The sequence below is a fragment of the Thamnophis elegans genome, chromosome 8, assembly GCF_009769535.1.
Source record: "Thamnophis elegans isolate rThaEle1 chromosome 8, rThaEle1.pri, whole genome shotgun sequence".
Taxonomy (NCBI): domain Eukaryota; kingdom Metazoa; phylum Chordata; class Lepidosauria; order Squamata; family Colubridae; genus Thamnophis; species Thamnophis elegans.
The window spans coordinates 30731898-30756200 of NC_045548.1; the positions used below are offsets into that span (position 1 = coordinate 30731898).

The following is a 24303-nucleotide window of genomic DNA, read 5'->3' on the forward strand; positions in this document are numbered from 1 at the left end:
TTCAGCAGGATGATCACGCTTTATAACAATTTGTCCTGTGTCCCGGGCTGTTTTAAAAAAGTCCCAATTTTCTGGCTTCATGTTGAAAGCCCAGTGGATTTGCTTAAGAAATCCTAACCGGGGCAAGACAAAAGACACCCTGTCTAACCTCTCTCTGTCTCAGTACTTTCATTGAAGATATTAAAAATTAAACCAAGAAAACGGACCCCTCCCTGCGCCCCTTTTACCTCATTTTATAAGAAAAAATGACCAAGTACCATAGAGCTCCAGGAAATGCTTGGCTAGAGGGGCCATGAGTGTTACTTCCTGGATTTTCTGGAGGGGAGGGGCACGGAGGTTGGAGGTCGGCCCGTGTAGAAGAAAAAATGGTGGCAAAAGTTTCTTTGAAAAATATTTCCCTGACTAATTCCATCATTTTAATTTGATCAGTTCTTTGTATTAACATCTACATCATTCTGGATTGACTTGTGCCTGCTGGTAAGTGAGCTGGGTTTTTTTCTTTTATTTTTTTAATGTATTTTAAAATAATATTTTATTTATTGTGCATAGGATTTTTTAAGATAGCTTTATTCTGGGTGGATTCTTTTTTTAAATTGTCTTAGACTATTTAAAAAAAGATTCTATCCAAAATACAAAATACCACCTACAGTTATTCACTTAAGAACTGTGGCAAGAAAGGTGGTATAGTGACCAAAGTTACAATGGCATTGAAAAAAGTGACTGATGACCATTTTTCACACTTAGCGACCATTTTCACACTTAGCGACCATTGCAGGATCTGGATGGTCACGTGATCAAAATGTTGATCTTTGGCAAGAGTTACAATTTATATTTGTAAATTGTAGTTATGTTGAAATAAAAAAAATTACAATACTATTTTTGCGTTATATGAAAATTTTTGTTGCTCCGTATAAAATTTTTAATCAAGTTCCCCCCCCCCGCCCCGGTCAAAGGTGTCCCTCTTTACCAATCTGAAAATCTGGTCACCTTAGGTATAAAGTCTCTGAAACTATTCTCAATCTCTTCCTTAATACCTAATGAACAAAATGAAAGTGCAGCAGCACTTTGAGAATGCTAAGAGTAGTCTTTTGCAGAAGTATTCATTCAATTAGTAAGATTTTATAAAATGACAAAACATGTATCATGATACTGTAATACAAGTTCTATCTCTAACATATATCCATGCAGTATTCTATTCTTTGTCTTTGCTCAAAGATGCCTAAATACTAAAAGGCTTCCTGCCCTTCAGGTAACCTTTTCAAAAAAATCAGCAGCATGTTTTAATAACAATATTTTAGATGAGTGATATAAAAGGGATAAATTCCAGTAGATGGAAGAAGACATTCTGGTCATATTTGCAGAAGCTAAAAAGAATTTCTCTTATTTCCTTGCAGTCAGTAGCATATTCCAATATTCCAGTAAATGTCAAAGTCTCTGCTTTTACTTTTCACTTATAGTTCTTGGACTCAATCAATGATTCCTTCTATTCTTTTTGAGTTTGCAATTACAAAGCAGGACTAACAACTGATAGTATTGGTATGAGTCAGGAGAAATATTTGCATTGCTTATAAGAAGCTCTTAAAAGTTATTTAATAAATACTGTAAAACCTCAGAATTGCAAACTATGGGTGTTTTGAACAAGGGATAAACTGAGTCTTAGGCTCTCAGGCTTTTATCTCTTCTTCTGTTAAAACCTCATTATGAAACCTACAACAAAGTATTTTTGTCATTTCATTCAAATATAGAAAATTGCCATGGTTAAATGAAACTTAATAGACAAGAGATATCAATTTGGGGTATCAATTTTGAATTAGGCCTAATGCTTTTTTTTCACTAAATAGCTGAAACAGAAAATCAAAATTTAGTATATCATCATGATAACTTTAATTCCTTCCTACTTGAGAGAGAGATGTAGAAGTAAAAGAAAAGAAAAGTGTCTACAGATTTTTGTTCTGACTGGTTACCTTAAATAAAGAAGACTACAGAACAATGTTTATAATGACTATTAATTATAAATTCTGAATAGCTACAGAGAAAATAATACCCATAAAATGAAACGACTCGGAAATATATTTCAAATATTTAAGACATACTTAAATTGAAACATCTCTTTCTAAAAATCACTGAATCGTGTATTTTTAATTTGAATGGCTTAAAACAAATGTAAAGTTTGACATAGATCAGATTTAGCCAAAAAAATTAATTTCAGGTGTTCTTCTGAGTGCCCATTCTGCAGAAGACAAGAACATATCCCCCCCATGATATTGGGAGTAAAAGCCCTTTAAAAAACACAAACTGCAGGATGAGCTCAGCAGTCAGCCTAACAATGCCACAAATTCTTAATAATAGTGACTGTGGTGCTAGCATCCTACCTGCAGTGACGGATGTGAATTGTGTAGCACCCGATAAGATCAATCAAAGCCTTATGCTTACTTTCTAAATTTGGTCAATGGAAGCTTATGAAGCAAAGTATTAACATTACAGTATTAGATAAGATCAGAATATGACTGGTCACCATCAGTAGCTGCTCTATCAAATCCACTACTATTTTTGTTTGTTATGAATGTTAATGTGCTTTTTGATTAAATAAAATAGTTCTAACTGCTCCAAATTAATAAGTAATAAACAGAACATACATACACAGAAACATAATACAGTATAAAACATTAACAGATCAGGATGTGCAATCATAAGGGCTAAAAATAATTCAAATTACTTCTATCAAATCAATTGTATTTTTCATATAATTTACTGTTGCTATCTTTGGAACTAAGAATTGCAAAAAGGGTCTCAAGGAAAACACACCCATTTCTCTCATTGTGGAAGAAAGAGGGGGGAAATGGCACAGGGACTTCTTACATTCTATAATTCTTCAGAGCATATCTATAATTTCCTCACAAACTGCAATGTCCGCAAATTGTAGTCACTTTTTAACCAAGCCACACCAAATAACTTTAGAGAGATAGAACATGTCCTGTAAACACCTTAATGAAATGCAAATATTGTAGAATTGACGAACTACTGTTGAACAAACAGCATGCCTACTAGTAATTCCATCCACAATAGTTATCTAATCACGGATACTTGTTAATTAAAAAGACCAAACAGAGATAATCAGTCTTACTAGCATGATGGATGAAGTCCTATGTCTGCTGGAAACCAAAAATGGTTTTCAAATTGGAATGGGATAGGAAGGGAAGAAGAACAGAGGGGAGGGAAGGAATTGTATTTTCCTCTTTTCTCTATTGCAATGATGTGTTAGTTTTCTGAAGTTTTACAATCTGCATTCAGATCCGTATAGTTGTCTCAAAGATCTATTTATGGAGGACCCTTGTGTGAGTAGGAATATCCTGGATCATTTCACAAAATTCTCTTATTGCTTTGATTGTTATTTCATGACACAATATCTGCTTCAGTGATTGTATTAAAGTGAGTATCCAACTGATTTGCATTTATTAAATGTATCACTTATTAGTGGAAGTATGGCAATGCCATACTCATAATTTAAGAGCAATTGCAAAATGCTGTTCCAATATTTTGCAAAATTGCCATGTCCCATTTTTGATGCCTTACTCTATGAAGCTGAAGAAATGCAATTAAATGAAATGATGGTAAAGCTAAGCAAATGATAAGCTATGATGAGAGAAGGTGCACTCTTAAAAACACATACAAGTGCTGCATCATAGCTCATCTAACCTTTTCCTTTATCAGTGCTTCTTTAATCTCACTGCAACACACAATCCCTTGCAAAACAATGATTAGAAGGCATTAGCATTTTCTGTTTGGATGGCAGTGCTGCTAACTCCATTACTGAACATTTGTTTAGGGCCAAGACATAAATGGTATAGTATAGAATAGAGAATACCAATGATTTCTGTTGTGACAAAGTAAAGTAGCTGGTAAAAATGGGAAAATCAATAGATTTGGAATTTGCATAACAAAGGCATATGTCTGGGGCAAAACATTTCAGAGCATTGAAACAACAACAGAGAAAGCTAACTCTGGTCCAGTTTCCCAACCACCATGACTGTAAGCAGCATGTTTCTTGATGACTTCATAGCATCAGAAAAATCATTTCTGAAGAAACTGGACTTCCAAATAACTGGACACAGCACCATGTCAAGCTTACAGATAACAACAACTATATTAAGTTTGGAAGCTTATAGGTAACTAATGCAGCAACCAAATAGGCACAGCTCAAAAATAACAATAAACTAATTAATATATTTCCATAGAGTATTCAAAAAATTAGCAACTCTTTTCCAAGTCCTTCTGATGACTTCACTGAAGAGCCACTCTCTTGAATTACAATACTGTCCACAGTGGGAAATATGGTTTGGATCCCAGTTTTTCACATATGGGAGAACAGTCATGGGAAGTCAGAAGGCATTTGTGTTTAATAAATTATTGTTGTTGCTGTTATTATTATTATTATTATTATTATTATTATTATTATTATTATTATTGTACAATTATATCACAGCGGCCAGTTGTTTCGCCGGATTTGGCATTGGTTACTAGTCGGGCCCCACCCAGGGGCCTAGGACGTCGTAACGTATTTTCGTAATATGCATGCAGATCCAAGCAGTGCGGCTTTTTGCATTTGACTGATGGTGATTTTGTCAATTTTTAACTGTTTTAAATGTAATTCCAGTGCTTTTGGAATAGCACCCAGTGTGCCAATTACCACTGGAATTACCACTGCTGGTTTGTGCCATAGTCGTTGAATTTCGATTTTTAAGTCCTGGTATCTTGCGATTTTTTCATGTTCCTTCTCGGCGACCCTGCTATCACCTGGCGACCCTGCTATCACTATTATTATTATTATTATTATTATTATTATTATTATTATTATTATTATTATTATTATAGAATGTTTTGCTATGGATTATTATTGTTGTTTAATGTTTTTCTGTGGATGCTACCCATGTAGGAGATACAATTATGTAATTAGACAGTCCTTCATCTTTGGCTTCCAGAATTTTATTTTTTAAAAAGGAAACTGTATCACCTGGGCATGGTAAACAAAATAAGCTGGTTGGGCATGCTGAAGATGCTGTCAGCCAAAAAGTGTCAGCTGGTGGGGACTAGAAGACACCGTTTCTACAATAACCTCTGATCTGTAAAATAACTTCCCCTTGGAGATTAGAGTGACTTCAACCCTCTTGGCCTTTTGTAAGGCTTTAAAAATTTGGCTGTGGGGTGCTGAATATATTAAGGGCCCATGTGTTAAGGACCCTGTTTTCTGGTTTTACTGCTAACTACCCAAGTATCTCAGCTGCTGTATATACTTGGTTTGAATGTTTTTCTATTGTTTTCAAAATGTTCTTTATTGCTTTAAAGATATTTTTATTTATTTTAATGGTTTTATACTTTTGAAATTGTAAGCCACCCAGAGTCACTAATTGAGATGGGCAGCTATAGAAATTGATTGCATGAATGAATGAATGAATGAATGAAAGAATGAATGAATTCCACCCATTATGTTAAAGCAAGAAATTATTGCTAATTGAAATAGCTACCTGAAACAGTGAAAGATGAGGTTTTCTAAATTTAATGACAGATATATAGAGCAAAATAAAAAAGTCTTTGAACACAACCAAGAAAACCTATAGAACTAAATTCATTACATGCCTTATGTTCTACAGTCACAGATTCCATTTTTGATTATGATGCCTCTTTATATAAAGGCCAAGCTTAAGAGATGTACACTTGAGACTTAAGAAAGGAAAGAATGGTGGAGAGAATCAGTGAGTATAAATCTGCAAGAACACAATAAGAAGGCACATTTAATCTTAAAGAAAATCGTTTGTAGATGAAAAAAGCTGTGATTTATTGCATTTATGCTATTACAAGCTATAATAAAAATAAAGGTTTTGGATAATTGAAAAAAAAAAGTCTATTTTCTTTTACACAAGCGCAGGTTAATAAATTTTTTAAAGACACCTACTGTACTGAATGACTGAGGCTCTTTTCAGCTTGTTAAACAAAGTAAGAGAAGCCACATATCCCAAAATAAACTATAAAAATAGATTGCTATTGATTCTGAATCCTTTTTAAAATGGTTTCCTTAAGGAACATGAAAGAAAATAAGCTTAATTCAGGAACAAAAGTTACAGAAGAGACTATATGAGAAAAGAGGTTAGACTTAACATAATGGTTCACATTTCTTTGTGGCTGCATTTTACATTTCCTATAGTTTAATACACAGTTGTCTTATAAACTCTTTGGTTCATGAGAATTTAAAATTCATCTTTTCACTCATTTTATATGACTGTTCCCACTAGAATAAAACTTTTCAAGGAAAAAAGCATTCGATCTGCATGTTTAAGCAGTATCAGCAGACAAGTAATAGACACACTAGTTGTATTAACATAATCAATACACAATTTACAGAACTACCCAGATAGAACAGAATTTGTATCTCTATGCCATTATTTTACTATCTATAAATCACTATAATTTCTGGGTGGTTTTATGCATTTTTGCTGTCCTGCCTATGGATGTAAAAGATGTAAGCACTGAGTGCACACTCAACACTTCAAAGATAAGCCGATATATTTCAGAAATAGACTCTGGAAACATACCAGGAAATTAAATAAAAAGAGGGACAATTTTTCTATTTGAATCTTATTTAATAATGTTCTCAATAGATTGATTCCTTACTGTAGGTTAATCAACAGTGAAAGCCATCACAGACTGGACCTCTTTGGAGAATTTTCTTCTCCTTGTTGCTTCGCAGAATGTACTCCAAAACTTTTTGGAGGATTCTATAGCCTATAGTTCTACTCCCTATAGTTCAGAGACTTAAGTGGTATCTTCTCCCTTCCTTCCCAAGAAGTTGTTCCAAGGATATAGAATGTTCATGTGTTAACTGATAGCTATCATTAAACAAACATCTCTTCCATAGCCATTTATTATTGGAAAGGAAAGTAATTTAACATTAGTCAATGTAAAAGTTTCAATCTTAAACTTAATAAAAAACTACATAACAGCACAGATCATACAATATTTATAATATTAGAGATAGCAAATTTTCATAAAAGGGATTGTTATTTGGATATGTGATATGGAATCCATCAAGTTTTCATTTTATAGCCATGAACTGACATTTATGTTAGTTGTTCCTAACTTGTAACCCAGTATTTGTTGACACTTTTTTATTTTAAACTTGGTCCCATCACACCTTTAGAACCCCAGGATGGGTAAGGCAACTCTATACAAAATCATTAAGAGAATACATCTAGGAATCTAGAATCTAGATCATATGATCAAAATAAGCCTCAAAACCTTAAATTAAGTTTTAGAATGAATAAAAAGCCAGTCTTTTCCTTTGAGGAGTGATACAGTAGTTGTAGTATGTAGACAAACCAGGATTTTTAGGGGATACTAAAATGTTTTAATCAGAATATGCAACAAGGATCACACTAATTTTTTAGATGGCTTGAGGGCTGCAAAGTAGGTGGGGCCATATGATACACAGGGGAAGCACTGGTTTTGGGTGTAGGCTGTTTTCTTTTTCCTTTGGTTTTTCTATAGATTCTACAGTAGAACTATAATTTATTCTAATCTTCTAGTTTTACCTCCAGTGGGTATCTTATCCTTGTCACTATCCTGAATAAATGGGTGCCCAATCTTTACCTGAACCTCCAGGGATGCAAGATTTCAGGAAGCAGGCAGTTCTCATGGTCTTTTTTTTGTTGGTTGTTGTTGTTCTGTTAAATTTTGTCTGGTTCTTGGAGACTGCGTGGACAAGTCCTTGCAATTTTCTTGATAATAGCAATAGAATTTAGACTTATATATCGCTTTATAGCCAGCGCTCTCTAAGCAGTTTACAGAGTCAGCATATTGATCCCAACAATCTGGGTCCTCATTTTACCAACCTCGGAAGGATGGAAGGATTGGTCAACATTGAGCCTTGTGAAATTTGAACTGCTGGCAGCCGGTGATCAGCAGAAGTAGCCTGCAGTACCACACTCTAATCAATGCGCCACCACGGCTCTTGATAGGGTTTTTCAGACATGGTTTTCCACTGTCTCTTTCCTAGGACTGAAAGTAACTAGCCCAAGATCACACAGCTGGCTTTGTGCTGATAGCAGCACTAGAAGTCACAATCTTTCAGTTTCTAATTTGATGCTTTAATCATTACAGCAGATTAGTTCTCAATGGTTAAATGATTCCTCCTTAATTTGAGTTTGGGTTTTTCTCTATACCGATATATAGTATTTCTATGAGAAGGAATACCAAAGTTTTTATGTATTTTTCACCCTGAGTGCTGAAGACATATGTCATCCATGAGATGGAATTTGAAGAATTGCAAAAAGGGAACTTGGGAAATATAGCTTGCTCATCCCTACCTGGGATAAAATCAAATATCTTAAACAACACCTTCCATATCAATGTTTTAATAATTAAAAGGCTCAAAGGAACCTTCTGATTATATCTCATCGGTAGCAGAAATATTTCTGGGACTCTTTTTAATATTTTTTAATATTTAGAAAAGATGTAAGATCTTGGGTGAAGTTACATTATGTCTAGTGGTGGGATTCCAAATCTTTTCCTACCGGTTCTATGAGAGAGTGCTTTGCACGCCACACTCAAAGACCATCCTCGGTGTCTGCGCTGGTGATCTCAGCTGTTAATTAGTTCAACTGAGGCACGGCAATGTGTTCTGCTGAGCGAATCAGCTGAGCCACAAGGTAATATAGGACAGGGAATGGGGGGGATGGGAAGACGGGGTCATATGTCGGTTCTCTGAACTACTCAAAATTTCCACTACCAGAACCACTTTGAACTGGCTGAATACCACCTCTGATTATGTCCTTTTAAAATATATCAGTAAAGATCAGATTCACAATGTAAGGATTTCTATACGTTGTATCTCAACCTATAATTGAACATAACAACATTTAAAAGCAACACGGTATTGTGATAAATTGTTTGTAATATGCCTTCTAACCAAAGGCTTTTTTTGTTTCTTCCACTGAATCATGTCCGATTCTCAGACCCTAGCTGGACAAGTCTCTGTAGTTTTAAAAGCAGGCAAATTAATTATACAGACTCTGAGTTATAGGTAGTCCTCTCATGAGCACAACTCAAACTAGCAAGTCAGTCATTAAGCAAAGTAGCTGCTAAGTGAAACCGTGACTGTTCCTACAATCTTACTTCAGCTTTCCTTTGCTTTACAGATGTGTGAAAAGTACATAAAGTACATAAAGTCTTAAATGCGAAGCTTGGTTGCAAAATTACCTTTTTCTTACTGCCATAATTATCAAGTCACTATCAATCACTAAACAAGAACTACCTGTATTGCTCTATTAGTGCAAAATTACTACAAATGTTTGTTCCACATTAATACACAGCAAATACACTCTTAACAATTTTAAAGGACTTAAGTCAGGTGCTTAAGATTTTTGCAGCTTTTTCATTTTTTCTTATATGCAGACCAAATGGCAGAATGTCATAATTATGATGTAACATTGCTGTCAAGCAGGGTAATTTGGAAATAGTGTTTGCCATAAGAGGCATCATCACTTATAAAAGTCATGGATCTTGAATTCAACGGAGTTTTACTGGAGTTCTTCCACAGCCACAGAGGAAATGCAATCAAAGTGCCTATCTATTCTTTGGGGACATATTCAATTGTCTACCCAGAAAAAATAAATATCTGGAGCTAAAATAGAATCTATAGAGTTGTGGAATAGTTAAATGCTGTCTTTCCCAACTGGATCCCTTAGAATTGCTTTTTATGAAAGATGTGCAGCCTAGATGCCATCAGCATAGGGGAAGGTAGCTTAAACAGTACTGTTTTCTTTATTCTTAAATCTTTATAATATCATATACAAATATAGTACAACCATGTTTATTCAATAGTATTTCCAAATGTTCACTTCCTTGGGAAAACTGAATATGATCCCATTTTTTAATTTTGGGTTAATGTCTATTTGGTAAGATTTTCTAACTACATCACCTTTACTTGATAAGCATAAAGGTAAAGGTAAAAGTTCCCCCGCGCATACGTGCTACTCGTTCCTGACTCTAGGAATTGGTGCTCATTTCCGTTTCAAAGCCGAAGAGCCAGCACTGTCCAAAGATATCTTCGTTGTCATGTAGCCGACATGACTAAATTCTGAATGCGCACGGAGCGTGGTTACCTTCCCACCAAAGTGGTCCATATTTTTCTACTTGCATTTTTACCTGCTTTAGAATTGATAGGTTGGCAAAAGCTGGGACAAGTAACGGGAGCTCACTCCATTACGCAGCGCTAGGGATTCCCATTAAACTTTGAATACTGAATCTCCAAGAAAGCCAACTCATCCATGAAGTTATTGATATGTTTTAAATTTTGGTGACCATAACTATTAAGTAAAATACCTATGTTACTTAAATGCCAAAAAAGAGAAACTCTGCAATTAATATTTGTTTTATATATTTAATTTCATGTCAAAGTCAGCTATCACATCATACTTTGAAAACTTTTTCTAGAAGAGTGTCTACAAGATGATTCATCACGTAAGTTGGTCACTGCTAGCAAATGTCCATAAAATGCATCCCATGAAAATAAAGTAAAAGAGGAAAATGGGATCCAAAAATATAAAACAACAATGACAACAGTAGCTAAGGACAATCATGAGCTAGAAAAACAAAAATGTGTGCACTGTATGGAATTTAGAACATTATCACATTATTCTAGAACTGTCATTAAGACTGGTCCTGAAGAAGACATTCTGCAAGAGAAATTAACTGCTTAAAATAAATACCATATTTTTATGGGTTTTATACATGTTTGTCCCTAGCTGTTTGTTTGTTTTTTGGTATCTTGGGAATCCTTGATTTTCTTTTCTTTCCTCTTGGTTGTCTGTCAAACCCAAGAAAGGCAGTCATCATATGAACAGCATGATAGAGCTGTTACTTAAACTGGATATATAAACACTGTTTAAACAATTTATCAAGAATATTGATTCCAATAATTGATAAATCATGGAAGAAAGTTTTTCAGCAAGTTAAAAGCTTTAGGGTGAGGGAGCAGGCCAAATCTAATCTCTTTCTATATGTTCTATGCATTTTAAATGGTTTCATTATACTCTATGTTGTATAAAATAAACACAAAGTTATTATTTCAAAAAAGGAAAAGGAAAATGGAGACCACAACCAAGACATACAGCTGGTTGTCTGTAACTGTGAGGGAACAAAAAAGAGCATCCTCCCTGATGACACCCATTGTGTGGAAAAAATCTCCACTGTCTAGGCCTGTGCAAATCCTTTGAAAGAAGTGCTTTTTGTAAGGTACTTCTTTCCAAACTGTTAAGGGTCTATGACAATTCACCACAATCAACACGCCATGGCCAACTTGCCACAGCCAACTTGCTGCAGGACAACTCGCTACAGCCAACTCGTCTTAGAACGACTCACTGCAGAAGAAGAGTTACACTAATATCAAAGAAATGGTGTCATAGAATTGTTAAAGAAAGGATGTAAAAGTAGGGACAGAATGAAATGTGAAAGGCAAAAATTAAAATATTTTTATTTGTTTTAAATAATTAAGTAGAATTGTTAAATTGTCCTCCAGCGAGTTGTCCTATGGCGAGTGGTGAGTTTTCCTGCAGTGAGTTGGTCATGGCGAATTGGCCACAGCCAGTTGACTGTGGCAAATTGTCCTATTCCAACTGTTCAAAGCAGCCTCATCTTTTTTCAACTTATACAGCTGATTTTGAAACTGCTGATGGCTCTCTCTTCATACGCACACATGCAAAAATCTGTAAGTTCCTAGTAGAACTGTTGCTTGAATTATTTTTATTGTAAAATAAATACAAAGGCCATCATATTTGGGTTGGAAAAATTGAGACAAAATAGCAGCACAGAAATATAATTTATTCCATCTATCTGCAGCTAAACTAGATTTTTCCAGACCAGATACGGTAGTCCCTCTACTACACATTTTCAAAATATCTATTTCTAAAGATTTGCACAACTACCATGAAAGGCTTCCCATCATCAACGTATTTACCGTAAATTACAATCTACTGTTTCTCCATGCCTTATTTTCCCCTAGGTATTCTAATATTTTTAATGAAAAAAAGTATATAAATATAAATCAAATAGGAAATAAACTCGTTACTGTAGGAGAATGCCAATTCTTCTATGTCATTTCTGTTTTTAATATTGTACACCAGCCAAAGTTCTTCTGAATTTGGCAACCGTACAAATCTAATAAATTAAAATTAAATTAAATTAGTGAAAATTAATAGATAAGATCATACATCTATATCCACAACTTAGTGGAAACTGAAGCCCAATATATTTTACAATTATCAAGCAGGGAAAGCCAAACAATTTTTATAGCCATCAATGAAAAGTGTTTTATCCAAAACTGTGTCAGATACATAACAAGAGGAAATTGTGTATTAGACAAAACTTCATATAAAGGTACTCCAAGTGTAAGTATATGTGAGCGCCTAACATTATTTCTTATTCACAAGCTGCCAAGTAAAAATTTTCACAACGGAAATTAAGAATATAATTAAGTCCTCCTTTATAGTGACTGCTGAAACATGCAGATGTTCTCCAGACTAAAAAACAGTGGTTAAGTAAAATTACCCAACAATTTCACAGCTAAACTGATATTTTAACCCAATTCTCCTAGATCAGAGAAAATTAGATATATTCAAGTCCTATTAAGAATCTATGGATTTAATCAAATAGTAGAATGCTTTAGCTACTGTATTTCAGCAAACACAGCCTGGATTCCACCCAAATAGTATACCTACTAACTGTATAAAATGAAGTGGGTTCTCATTAGGCTCAAAGATATTACAAGCAACTAACTGCTTTGCTTTTAACCAAACTGCAAATTAATTAACTGATTACAATAACATTAAAGTATCAAAAAAGGTCATATGTTGAGGTAGTTGAATGAACCATTGTCAAAGATCAAAAATAACACCTATTATTAGAAATGTTAATTGCCTTAAGAAAGGTAGGAACTCTGAGCACAAAACTATAATGCTTTTATTATGCAATTCTTTGCAAGGGCCAACTCAAATAAAAGTCATTTTAACTACTTCCAGAAGTAGAAATAAATCAAAGATAGGGACATCCATACAAAGACTACCAATTAAGCAAGAAAATATATATACCAATTTAATATAATTTATATAATTTATATCACAACCAATTCCATAGACTGAACCACACACTTAAAAATAATAATATCTTACAAATTATAAATGCTACTTCATTCGTATAATGACCACAGTCAAAACTCAACCTAGCACAACATCCAAGCAAAATGGTATCACAGTCCAATGAGCCTATTTGGGGCAATTTCACTGCCCTTCAAGCCACCACCAAGCAATTAAAAGACCAATTAAATTGTTCCTTTATTATGTGCAGAAAACTAGGATTCAAATTGCACACACCTATATTAAATATGAAATGAGAGTGACAAAATACTATTAGGCAGCCATGGATTATTTAGAAGCAATGCTTATTTAAGATGCTAATTAATATGAACAAAATTAATATGAGACATTGATGCTTTTGTTAGAATTACAAGCCATTCATTCCCATAGAGAAGAAAAGGATTCTCTTCTTTATGAAATACTAGCTGATAACCCGGCGTTACCCGGGTGTTTATTTATCCTAATCCTGTATTAGACAAGAAAAGGAATGAATTATATCTATAGTGTTGCATGACACACACACAAACCCATGCTCCCCCACCCCCCATGCAAGCGTGCACAACCCCCAATACCCCATTTTGGGCTTACTAGGCCTCTCTACTAGGGAGCAAAAACAGACCATGGGGGGTGCTCATGCCATACCCCTGTGCTCCCACACCCCATGCATGCAAATGACCCCCTGCGCATTTGCATGCATCTCCTGCATGGGCCTTGCTGTCCCCTCGCGCATGTGCAGCAGAGACCCAAAAATCAGCTGGCTGGTGAGAGGTTCACAAGCATGCATGGTGGAGCTGAGCTGGGCGATGGCTCTCATGCCCGCAGAGAGGGCTTTGAGTGCCACCTGCATGCCAGCACACATACACACCAACGCAGGTTAGGGGTGTCTTATCCCCACAGTATTTGTTTCCAGAGAGTAAGTCATCTGTGTACCAAGTTTCGTTGAAATGCTCGAGGAGTTCCAGAGTTAAGCTGGAACACACACACACACACACACACATATACACAGCTAACTTATTTAGTCTCTGGTAGATTAATTGGACTGATTGATACAGTGCTGAATATCAAAGTCTTTCAAGTTTACAATAAAAACAGTTTTTAAAAAAACAATTAAATAAAATTAATAATTAAAATCAACAATTAAAAGCACAGGTATTTCTCCTGTAGTCAAGACTAATCTTGCTGTCAAGTTGTATACCACCTAAAGTTCCCAGACTATATAAAAACCTAGGTAGAATACAGTACTAAAATCAGGATAACATGCAAAAAGGAACACAATTGGCACATCAACAGAAGCTAATAAAGATGTTTCTGGCCTTTGATTCACTTTGGGAAACAAAGAGAGATTTTGATCCAGAAGCACTTCCATACTGCTTATCTCCTCTTTCTGGGGCAGCACAATCTCATTTAGAGCAAGCAAATCTACCAGACCTCTGGAATTATGACCACTTGCAATCAGTAGCTCTGTCTTGTCTTGATTCAGTTTCAAGGTTTTTTTTATTTTCCATGTAGCTCACTACTATCTGCAAGCAAGCATTCAGGGAAGCCATATCACTTCCTGAACCTGTCATAGAGAAATAAACTTGGCAGTCTATAGCAAACTGATATCAACCAGTTCCAAACAGATATTCGTCACTATCACAGTTCCAAATTTCCTTATGATCCCCCCTAGTGGCTTCATGTAGATACTGAAGAGCACTAGAAACAGAACAGAGCTCTAAGGGGGAAATATAATAGCTCCCATTTCAATGAGCAACTGTCTCCAAGAGATACCATTTGCAGTCTACCTAAGAGACAGGAATGAAACTACTGCACAGCTGTGCCACCCATTTCCAATTCCCTTTTTATTATTTTATTATTAACCAAAGTTATACATAATATAACTGTAATTATAATAATTTCATAACTACAACTTATCAACTAATATGGACAATAATTCAGAGGAAAGGTATTGAAACATGACCTGTGTAATAGGCCTCTAAGAATAGGAGGTGGGATGTGATTCATATCCTTCACAATTAAAACAACTCAGCAGGCCATGAGTATATACACAAAAAAACCTGTTTTTTGCTACTTTTATTTTATTTTATGTTGTATTTTATCAAACCGGGTATTCATCTTGTCATATACTTCACTAGTTTACCTGCTGCAATTCATCTGTGTACCAGTCATGGAAAAGAGGGCACTTAAGAGGAAATGTGTTTATCGTCCTCCCTAGTCCATAGATATTAAGAAACCACTAGTGCAGCCAACTCCAAAACCTTTCAAGTCATCTTTGAATCCAATCAACCAGATGAAGATCTACTAATGACAATATGAAAACCATTCAAAGTGGTGCCTTCCTGCTCAGAATTATCAAATGAAGCATTAGTTTTCCATATGGTATGCATTGGATATGTTCATAGTTGTCATATTGCTCTGAGCTCCTGAGACACTCAAGTCCAGACCTAGGTATTTTATGGCCCCTGAGCCACATCTAACCCTGCCTGCCTCTACCTGGCCCATGTGAGGTCAATTGGAAACTGAAATGAAATTTAAATAAGGCCACCGTAGAGGATGGGAGAAGCTGAATCAAGTCCAGCTGTGCAAAGTTGCCTTGTATTCCTTTAGTCAGCTGATGACCCCAGAGGTCGAGAAGAAAAAGTGCTGCCACAGCCAAAGCACTGCCTTGTGGGCGTGGGAAGAGTGCAGCCGACAGCTATTGGTTCAGCCCTCCGCAACAATCCCAGTTCCTCATGTGGTCCCTTGGGAAAATTAATTGCCCAGCCCTGCTCCAGTCCATAAATATTCTCTTCTTGTATTGGGATTTCCAATACAAACTCCATGATTAACTCTGGCAGCTCAGAGATTACTTATAATGGTGTGCTAACAATTAATTTAAAGATATTAATATTAAAAGAATAAATATCAGCAGAAGAAATCAGGAATGTATGATAATAAGGTTTGAGAAAATCTGGAAAGGCCTTGTTCCCAGCTGCCACCTGTCTCAGTTCAGAGGCCTAACAATTCCCAAAGATCTCATATCTGGATGTATATGAATATATGGAAGAATTTTCTCATGTTATTTGAGAAAAATATTGGGATAAATTTATGAATGATAAAGTTATCAAAGGCTATTGGCTATTCTGAATATTTATTAGTGGTAGGATCAGAAGAGGAACAAAAGTAGAAGAAAGCAATCACTCCTCGTCCTCTTTCTAGAAAGTTAATGCTCTAATGGTTTCCTTATCTTTTTATAATTATTGTTTAATCTCTCGCTTCATTGTTTTTCTTTTTTCTCTCCAACCTTCAACTCATATACCCATTTCTTACCCTTCCTGTTTATGAAGCTGTTCATGAAATTCAAACTTTCAACATAAACCAATTACTCAACTTAAATCAATTAATTTTTAAAAATCAAATAACTAGTAGCAATTCAAAATTTAGTATCTTAAGTAATGAAAAATATAATGTTCAAATAATATGCTATATTAAACCTACTGATCACAAAACTTATTTACAAAGTATAAGTATATATGACAAGCAGGTGTGTGTGTGTGTATAAATAATAAAAATGAATGAAAAGTAGACAGTAAAATAAAAATGAATGAAAAAATACACAGTAAACAGCTAAATGAACCATAAGACCAAACTAACAATAATTGCTATACAAATTATTGTCCAATGTAATGATAACGGCCCATCTAACTTCACTGAGTTTTGGTCATATGAAAATTTAAGGCAACCTTCTTTTACCTGCTGCCCTATAGACTTAATCCCATGGTTTACAACACCTGAAGGGCATTAAATTGATTACATTGTAGAAGAATCCTGAGGCATTTATTTGATTTGAAGGAATTGTCTTCCCGATAGTTCCGGGTGTTTAAACAGAAATTAAGAGAAGATGAAATATCAGTCAACTACCTTTCATTTTCATCAAATAACTTTAAATTTTATTTAGAAATAAATGTTTGATGTTTTTTTAATTTGAGGAGGCATCTTGATTACCAAGTTGCATCTAATTTGTTAATTCTTATTTCGCCTAATAAAATGTATTAATTTTTTTCAGTAGTCATAAGCGATGTTTGAGAAGTATTTTTTGGAAAAATAACCCATCACCCTAATTATCTTGGCTCCCATTTGAAGAGAATATTGTTTTTAACAATGAATGAACAAACATTTTTAAACCAAGATGCGTGTCTGCCTATCTTAAAAACCTTCAGGACTTTCTAAGTCTACTTAATACCCGTAAGGAGTTGACTTGATTCATATCCCCTCAATGCTGAGAACAGGAACAAACATGAATACTCCAAGTGATGGGCTGAACTGGTAGGTGGAATTTAAGCATAAGCGCTGCACATGGGGAAATGTAATGCAATAGATTGAACTTCAATTCCCATCAGCCCTAAGCAGCATGCCTAACAAGATCTACATGTTGCTCATTTCTCATCTGAAAGAATCAAACAGAAGGAGAGGTAGAAGTCACCCCCTAAGACTCTTAGAGATCACTGCCAGCTAGTCTGTAATACTGGAAGTAGGTTAATAAATAGTCTAGCTAGCTGATATACATCAGTTTGTGTTCTGTTAAAAATAAATGAAATTATATTTAATTTTATATTGATCAGTGTCCTCCCTAACAATGGAAAAGAAGTTTATGTTTTAGAACTTTTAAAGTTCTCTATGTCTGATCTGCTCAGTAGCACCAGCCTAACTATTAGTAAGGATAATACAGCCCACCACAGGAAAAGATTTTAAAAATAATATTAAACAAACCTCTGACAACCTCTGAAGTGGATGCATGTGTTTGTATTACTGAGTCATGGCATAATTTGGATTGTATGCATCAACCCAAAAGGATCTAAATTGTCTATCATACCTAAGTACAAAATCTCTCTCATTTTTTATGAAACATAGGAAAGCTGAATAATGCAGGTGAATGTTTAATAAGAAAGATACTGGAAAAATTTAGATCAAGTTCCCCTTTTTTGTTTTGCCTTGTTTATTTGGTACAACATAATATGGCTAACTATTGCTTGATCATTATTCTATCTGAAAGTAAAGCTACTGAAGTTTAGGATTCACATCTTACAGAGGCTCTTTCATCTCTAATAATTACTAAACTAGCATAATTACTCAGTGTTGCAATGAAAGTAATACATGCTAAAGACCAATGCTTGCCCAAAATTAGAGTAAGATTTTGTTCTTGCATTTGTGCAAACTCACAACTGTAGCCACATTTCTAAGGTCTGGATTTTCATTTAAACCTCTTCATTCTTGTTTGCATAAGCTATTCCTAATAACTCTCTCCTACTATTTATTTACAAAAAGGAGGAAACTTAAAAGAAATTATAATTCCTGAATTTCAGCCCTTTATACTAACTGTATACGTATGTACATTTAAATACTACACATACAAATTTTTAGCATAAAACAGGAACAAATAAGGCATCCAAATTCTAACTAAAGTCCTGGTAGCCCCAAAGGAAGTGGGGTAGGGGAATGAAATAGAAGTCCACATTTTCTTTTCAATGGAATCTTTGACAAAAAGGTGTAATCCCCGCCCCCACAAATTGAAGAGCAGGTTAGAAATCATGCACTGAAGCTTATATAACTCTTTTCACGCATTTGTAGTTTCAGAATACCTTTCCAATACATAACATATACTGAAAAATGCTCAATCCCAAACTATATTGGAACCAAATAGTGGCTTAATTCTCCCACTTACTTATTACCATCTTCATATTGATATAATAACTTTATAATTTGTCAAAACACAAAGATGCCGTGAATCTGAGTAGTATAACATGACATTTGAACCAAAGAAATGGAACTTACTAAAATGTAAAATTTTACTTGCGTGAAAGTACAGAACTACGCAAAGAATTTTAAATGAACACTGCAAATCAATACATATGTTCTATTTATATACAAAATGATACATTCAGCAACAATTAGTTAGCAATTTAATTTAATAGTAAGGAGGGGGGGAGAGAGTGGGGGGGAATTAGTTCCTTCTAATACTTCTGCTTTGGCATTTTATTTCAGAAGACAAAATAGGATAGAGATTTGTCCAAAGAATTTTAACTAAAGAAAATATGGCAAAGGAATGGGCCACAATACTGACAAAACAGCATAGCAGTTAAAACCATACTGAACCTTGTGGTATTGAGTAGATGTAAGTTAACTTTACCACAATCAGTAAAAATGGCAAAATGTGGCAGTTGTCATCCTGAAATACAAACCCTGCTTAAAAGCAATGGAGTTATGACTTGTAGCAAAAAGGTAAAGAATGACTCAGACAAAATGTGCATTTTAACTAGCTTGAAGCCAAAGTATCTAATATCTAAATGGTTCTATATCCCACTTAGCATATCCTGATCCAAGGTGAATCATACCAGTGGTGCCAGCATCTAAATGTATAATGAAAACCAAATAAATAAGGAAATATCTCACCAAATGATGGAATTTTGCTTTAGAAAATCTTCTATTTTGTATCAATGTATTCTAACTTTCATATTCAACATAATAAAACTTGCCTCATTAGCAAATAGCTATAGTAATATCGCGTTCTATATACTATTGTAGTTTGATAAAGCTTTGGGATCAAGCAGTAGCACCTATAGTTTCAGTCAGTCAGTCAGTCAGTCTGTCTATCTATCTATCTATCCACAGAAACATACATACATACATACATACATATCAAAAGATTAACTTGTCTTTATGAACAAGGAAAATGTAAACAAGTAACCAAAAAGCATAATAATTGCCTGAATTCTAAGGATATTTTAAAGCGTAATTTTAGTGTTTAAATGTGATTTCATGTATATAGTTTCAACTTTTCCTATAGTGTTAGACCAAAGCAAGGTAGTAGTCTTCTGCCAATCAGTCATTTCTGGCTTACAAACCAAGTGAAACTGTATTAATTATTTCTCCCTTGCTTTTAAGACTGTATTGCTACAGTGCTTTGAAATTGGATATTTTCAGGAAAAAATATTTTAGAACAAGAACAGCAAAAAAATAGAAATCATGGAAATCATGCTAGATTAATACCGATATAATTATTTTTATTAAACAGATTATATAATGCTATAAATTACAAAATCTAATGATTTCTAAGCTGCTTTCTGTGTAAAGGTTGAAAAAGAAAAAACATTTAGCAAAGATGGAATTCTCATACTTCACTCTGTGAGGTATGTTGCTAAATTGTAATTCTCAATATTGTAACATCTGTGTTTTTCTATGCAAACATTTTAGCTCTCTATAAAATGTGACCGAAGTGATTTGTTGACATATGTATCTAAAATAGTAAATTGGATATATTTTTTCTAGATTTCTAACCATTCAGAAAGTTAAGAAAATCTAGCCATTATGTCAGAAAGTTAATCCTAAAGCATTTTAGGTCTTTAATATATATCACTATAGTCATTTCAGAATACTTCAATCAAGTTAAGCATAGTCTAGTGATAAAAATGCAGTTTCTCTTGCTGAAAATCAGAAAAATCTACAAATGAAAGCTGTAATCCTACACACGCTTACCTGCATGGAAATAATATTGAAATCAGCAGATCTTATTCCAGAATAGGCACATAAAGTAATGTTACGTTGTGAAAGTGTGTCTAGGTCAACACAATAAAAATACATTGTAAGGGAGGGGAGTTATTAAAATAATATGGACAGTCCCTTAAAAATGTGTGTCTTGTTAATATCCCTGACATGACTAATTTAATCCTCATAACTTCCTCCATGAATGCTGTGGCACATTGAATATATTCTAAGATGGTTTATATTTATATGGTCATCATGGTCATATTTCCTTAGAGGTTTCCAGGTAAATTTTGCTGAATCAATGGGACTTATATTCAAAGAATATTTTTTAAAACCATCATCAAGAACTGTACTCATAGTGAACTACTACAATCGTCCTTTATCTTGTATCAAATACCCATTTCTACATAGAAGGGAAACAATAATTGGCTATATGACTGAAAATAATTTTCTATTTTAATAAAGCCACTTAATGATAAAAATAAATAAGAAAAATATTAACAGGATCCATAGAATATGCCAAACTATAAAACCACCATTCTTTCCAGAAGCCAGTGTAAAGGTATGGCATATTTTATCTTCCTTTTCTCTATTGCTTAGGAAAATGTAACAATGATTTTGTGTATGCACAATGGCCTACCTTGACCTTTTGTTGCTGTAAATATACTTAATATATAGGTGACAGCTCAGTTTGTTCATTCTTTATTTTTTAAAAATAGTTTGAAGGAGACAACTTTTAAACAGCTTGAAACTAGCTTTTCTTCAAATAAATACATTGTACAATATATTTCCCTTTTCTAGTCAGGAAAAGAAAACTCAACCTTGCAAATATCATGTCATGTAGCATATGTAAAAACAACCTGTAGATGCTGGCCTTTTAAACTCAAAATAACTTGGCTTTAAACATTTGTTACTGAAGTTATTGAAACAGTTCCTCATCAGTACCTGAGGACCCTTGCACAATTTATTAGCATTCCCTTCTTGTTTTTATAATGGCTATCATTTTCAAATGGAGATTTTACTTCACAGACAAGATTTTCATTAAAAAAAACCTAAGCAAAATAAATTACCCTTGTAATGAAAGTGGTTAATTAAGATTTTAAACATATGCTCAGAAGCCAACTTTTAAATCAAAAGCACAAAAATGATCAATGGTACAAAAATAAACTGCCTTTGAAATGTTTTCTTCTCTTACAGGATCATAACAAATTGATCAGCAATCCTGAAAGTGTTTATTCTATAATTATTTTATGAAACTATTAGATAGGTACCCATTTAAAAAAAAATTATTATATTTCTCTTACATTCTTTTCAGCAAAGGGAAGCCAGTTGAAACTTAATTCCCACTTAATAGAGTAGGTTTGTTGATTCAATGTCAGCACACACAGATTTAGGAGAGCTTTTAAAATATACCTTGGCCCTGAAAGTTTGCAACTGCATTTTTAATCAACAGTTCCTGCTTATCTTTAAATGATTTAGGCATTAATTATTTCAAAGAAAGAAAGAAAAAAACTAAGGTTGCAGTTCTAAACAGACGCAGATACAATTAATATTAAAATAGAAAGGACTGTCACAATTAACAAATTGTCTATAACTGTCTACACTGAAGTATGAGAAATATTTATTCTTCTTGAATATATTACTTAATTGAAAAAATGAGTGTTTTTTAAAAAGCAGTGATAGCAGAATATCTAAACTTGGGAACAACTTCAACATACCAAACTCTTGCTGTATTTTTCTTCAAATAATATCAAGCAGCTTAAAATCAACTTAATTGGGGGAGGTAGGTGGTTTAAAATAAAGCTGCAGAGAGAAAAGATTTTACAATAACTTAGATAGCAATGTTCTAAATATTGCATCAGTTATGATATATCAGATGGCATTAGCATGTATTATGACTAATGAGACTAATGAACAGAGTAATGTCTTGGAATGTTTTAAGTGCTGCATTTAAATAACTAATTGTTTAGGTCAATAGTTACTGTCAATGACAGTACTTCTAACACTGGAATGCTGCTCTTTGCTCAGTACTATAGGTACAGTACTATAGGTACAGATAAAAAACTATTTTATACATTCATACAGAAAATGGAACCTATTTATAGTATTTTATATTTTTGTACACCTAACAACTTTAGAAAAATAACATTCATAGTTCCAATGATAGAGGGGTTTTTGTTCAGGCCAATTTCTTTTAACATCTTCCCACAAATATAATCAGTTTTATTGGCCATAAAATCCTGAAGGCATATAAATTATTCCTCTTTAGAGAAGCTATTGCAAATAAGCATATGCACAATCAACACAATTCCCAATGTAAAATATTTTTTGAAAGACAGCTGAAGAACATCAAATTGTTCTGTCAGACTATAAAACATACTTGAAGTATGTAACCTTCAGTCAATGAAAATTATAGAGTTCAAATGAATTCAAGGTTCTAAATAGTGTGTACTGGAGATATTTAGAGGGTTGGCTTAAAAAATATCATGGTTAATAGGATAACTCTATCTTCTTTATTAGAACCCAGTAGATAACTTTTTTAATTCTACCAGTTGAGTTTTTATTTCACCAGACATAACAATTGTGCTAAACTGAATGTTTAAGCAGACTTTTCAATAAATAAAATTCCTTTTTATTTTATTATCCATTCCTACCAATATAGTATTTTAACTTCAATCAAGCAAACTGTCAAAGATTGCTACATAAAATGAGGATTAACACATTAAGTTTATTAATTTAGCTGCCTCCAAATTTATTCAGGAGTCTTGATTCATAATCCAACTTTCCCCAAACTTCACAGTCTCTTCACCCACTATATGTCTCATTAGGACGTGTGAATCATTGTCACTAGCTCTTATTTAATTACGAATCTTCCTCTATCTAGCCAAGACCAGATAGAGAAAATAACTTCAACCTTTGTAAACCGATAATATATGATTAACTCCAGCAGCAGGAAAAGAACAACTTTTCTTCCCCAAGCACAGGTTATGTATCTGGCTGAGTTCTCCCTTTAAAAAGGGAAAATTAGGGAGTACAGTGGAAAAGCTAGTTTTGGAAGACAGACTATCTGCATCATTGTGAGGTTCACGATGAATTGGCCAGCGATGGTCAAAGAGAGAAAGCGGCAGGACAGGAAGAAAAATCAAAACCGGAAAGATCAATCTGAGCATTTGCAAAATACACAAGAGAGGGAAACTGAGAGGCAGACTGCAGAGGCTTCTGCTGGCAGCGTCCACCGGAGGGAAAGGCGACAGTGTCCTAGATGGAAGAGTGAAGAGGGACTGTGGGAGGCCAGTTTGTCAAGACCTCTGGGCCAAAAGAGGGAGGGAGGGAGGCAAGGCAGACCGAATCTCCCCAGGACATTCCTGTGGGCCGCCACATTCTCTCACAAGCCACCCTTTGTCCTCCCCTTCAGGGTTTCTGCCGATTCCTGTATGTTAAAATTATTGTTAACGGAGGCTCCTGCGCATTCTGCATTTCTTCCCTCCCCCCCCCACAACACCCCTCAAGTCTAGCTCTCAAATATCAGCCCACCCCCACTTCTACCCGACCCCTCCTCCTTCCCCCTCTCCAAAAAAGAAGGGGAGGCGGAGGAGGAAAG

General features: G+C 34.4%; 1 protein-coding gene across 6 annotated transcripts in view; it reads right to left on the reverse strand.

Moving 5' to 3' along the window:
* The window catches only part of ZNF521 (zinc finger protein 521), a 343353-nt gene that overhangs the window by 316757 nt on the left and 2293 nt on the right, over positions 1–24303 (reverse strand). The window lies entirely within an intron of this gene.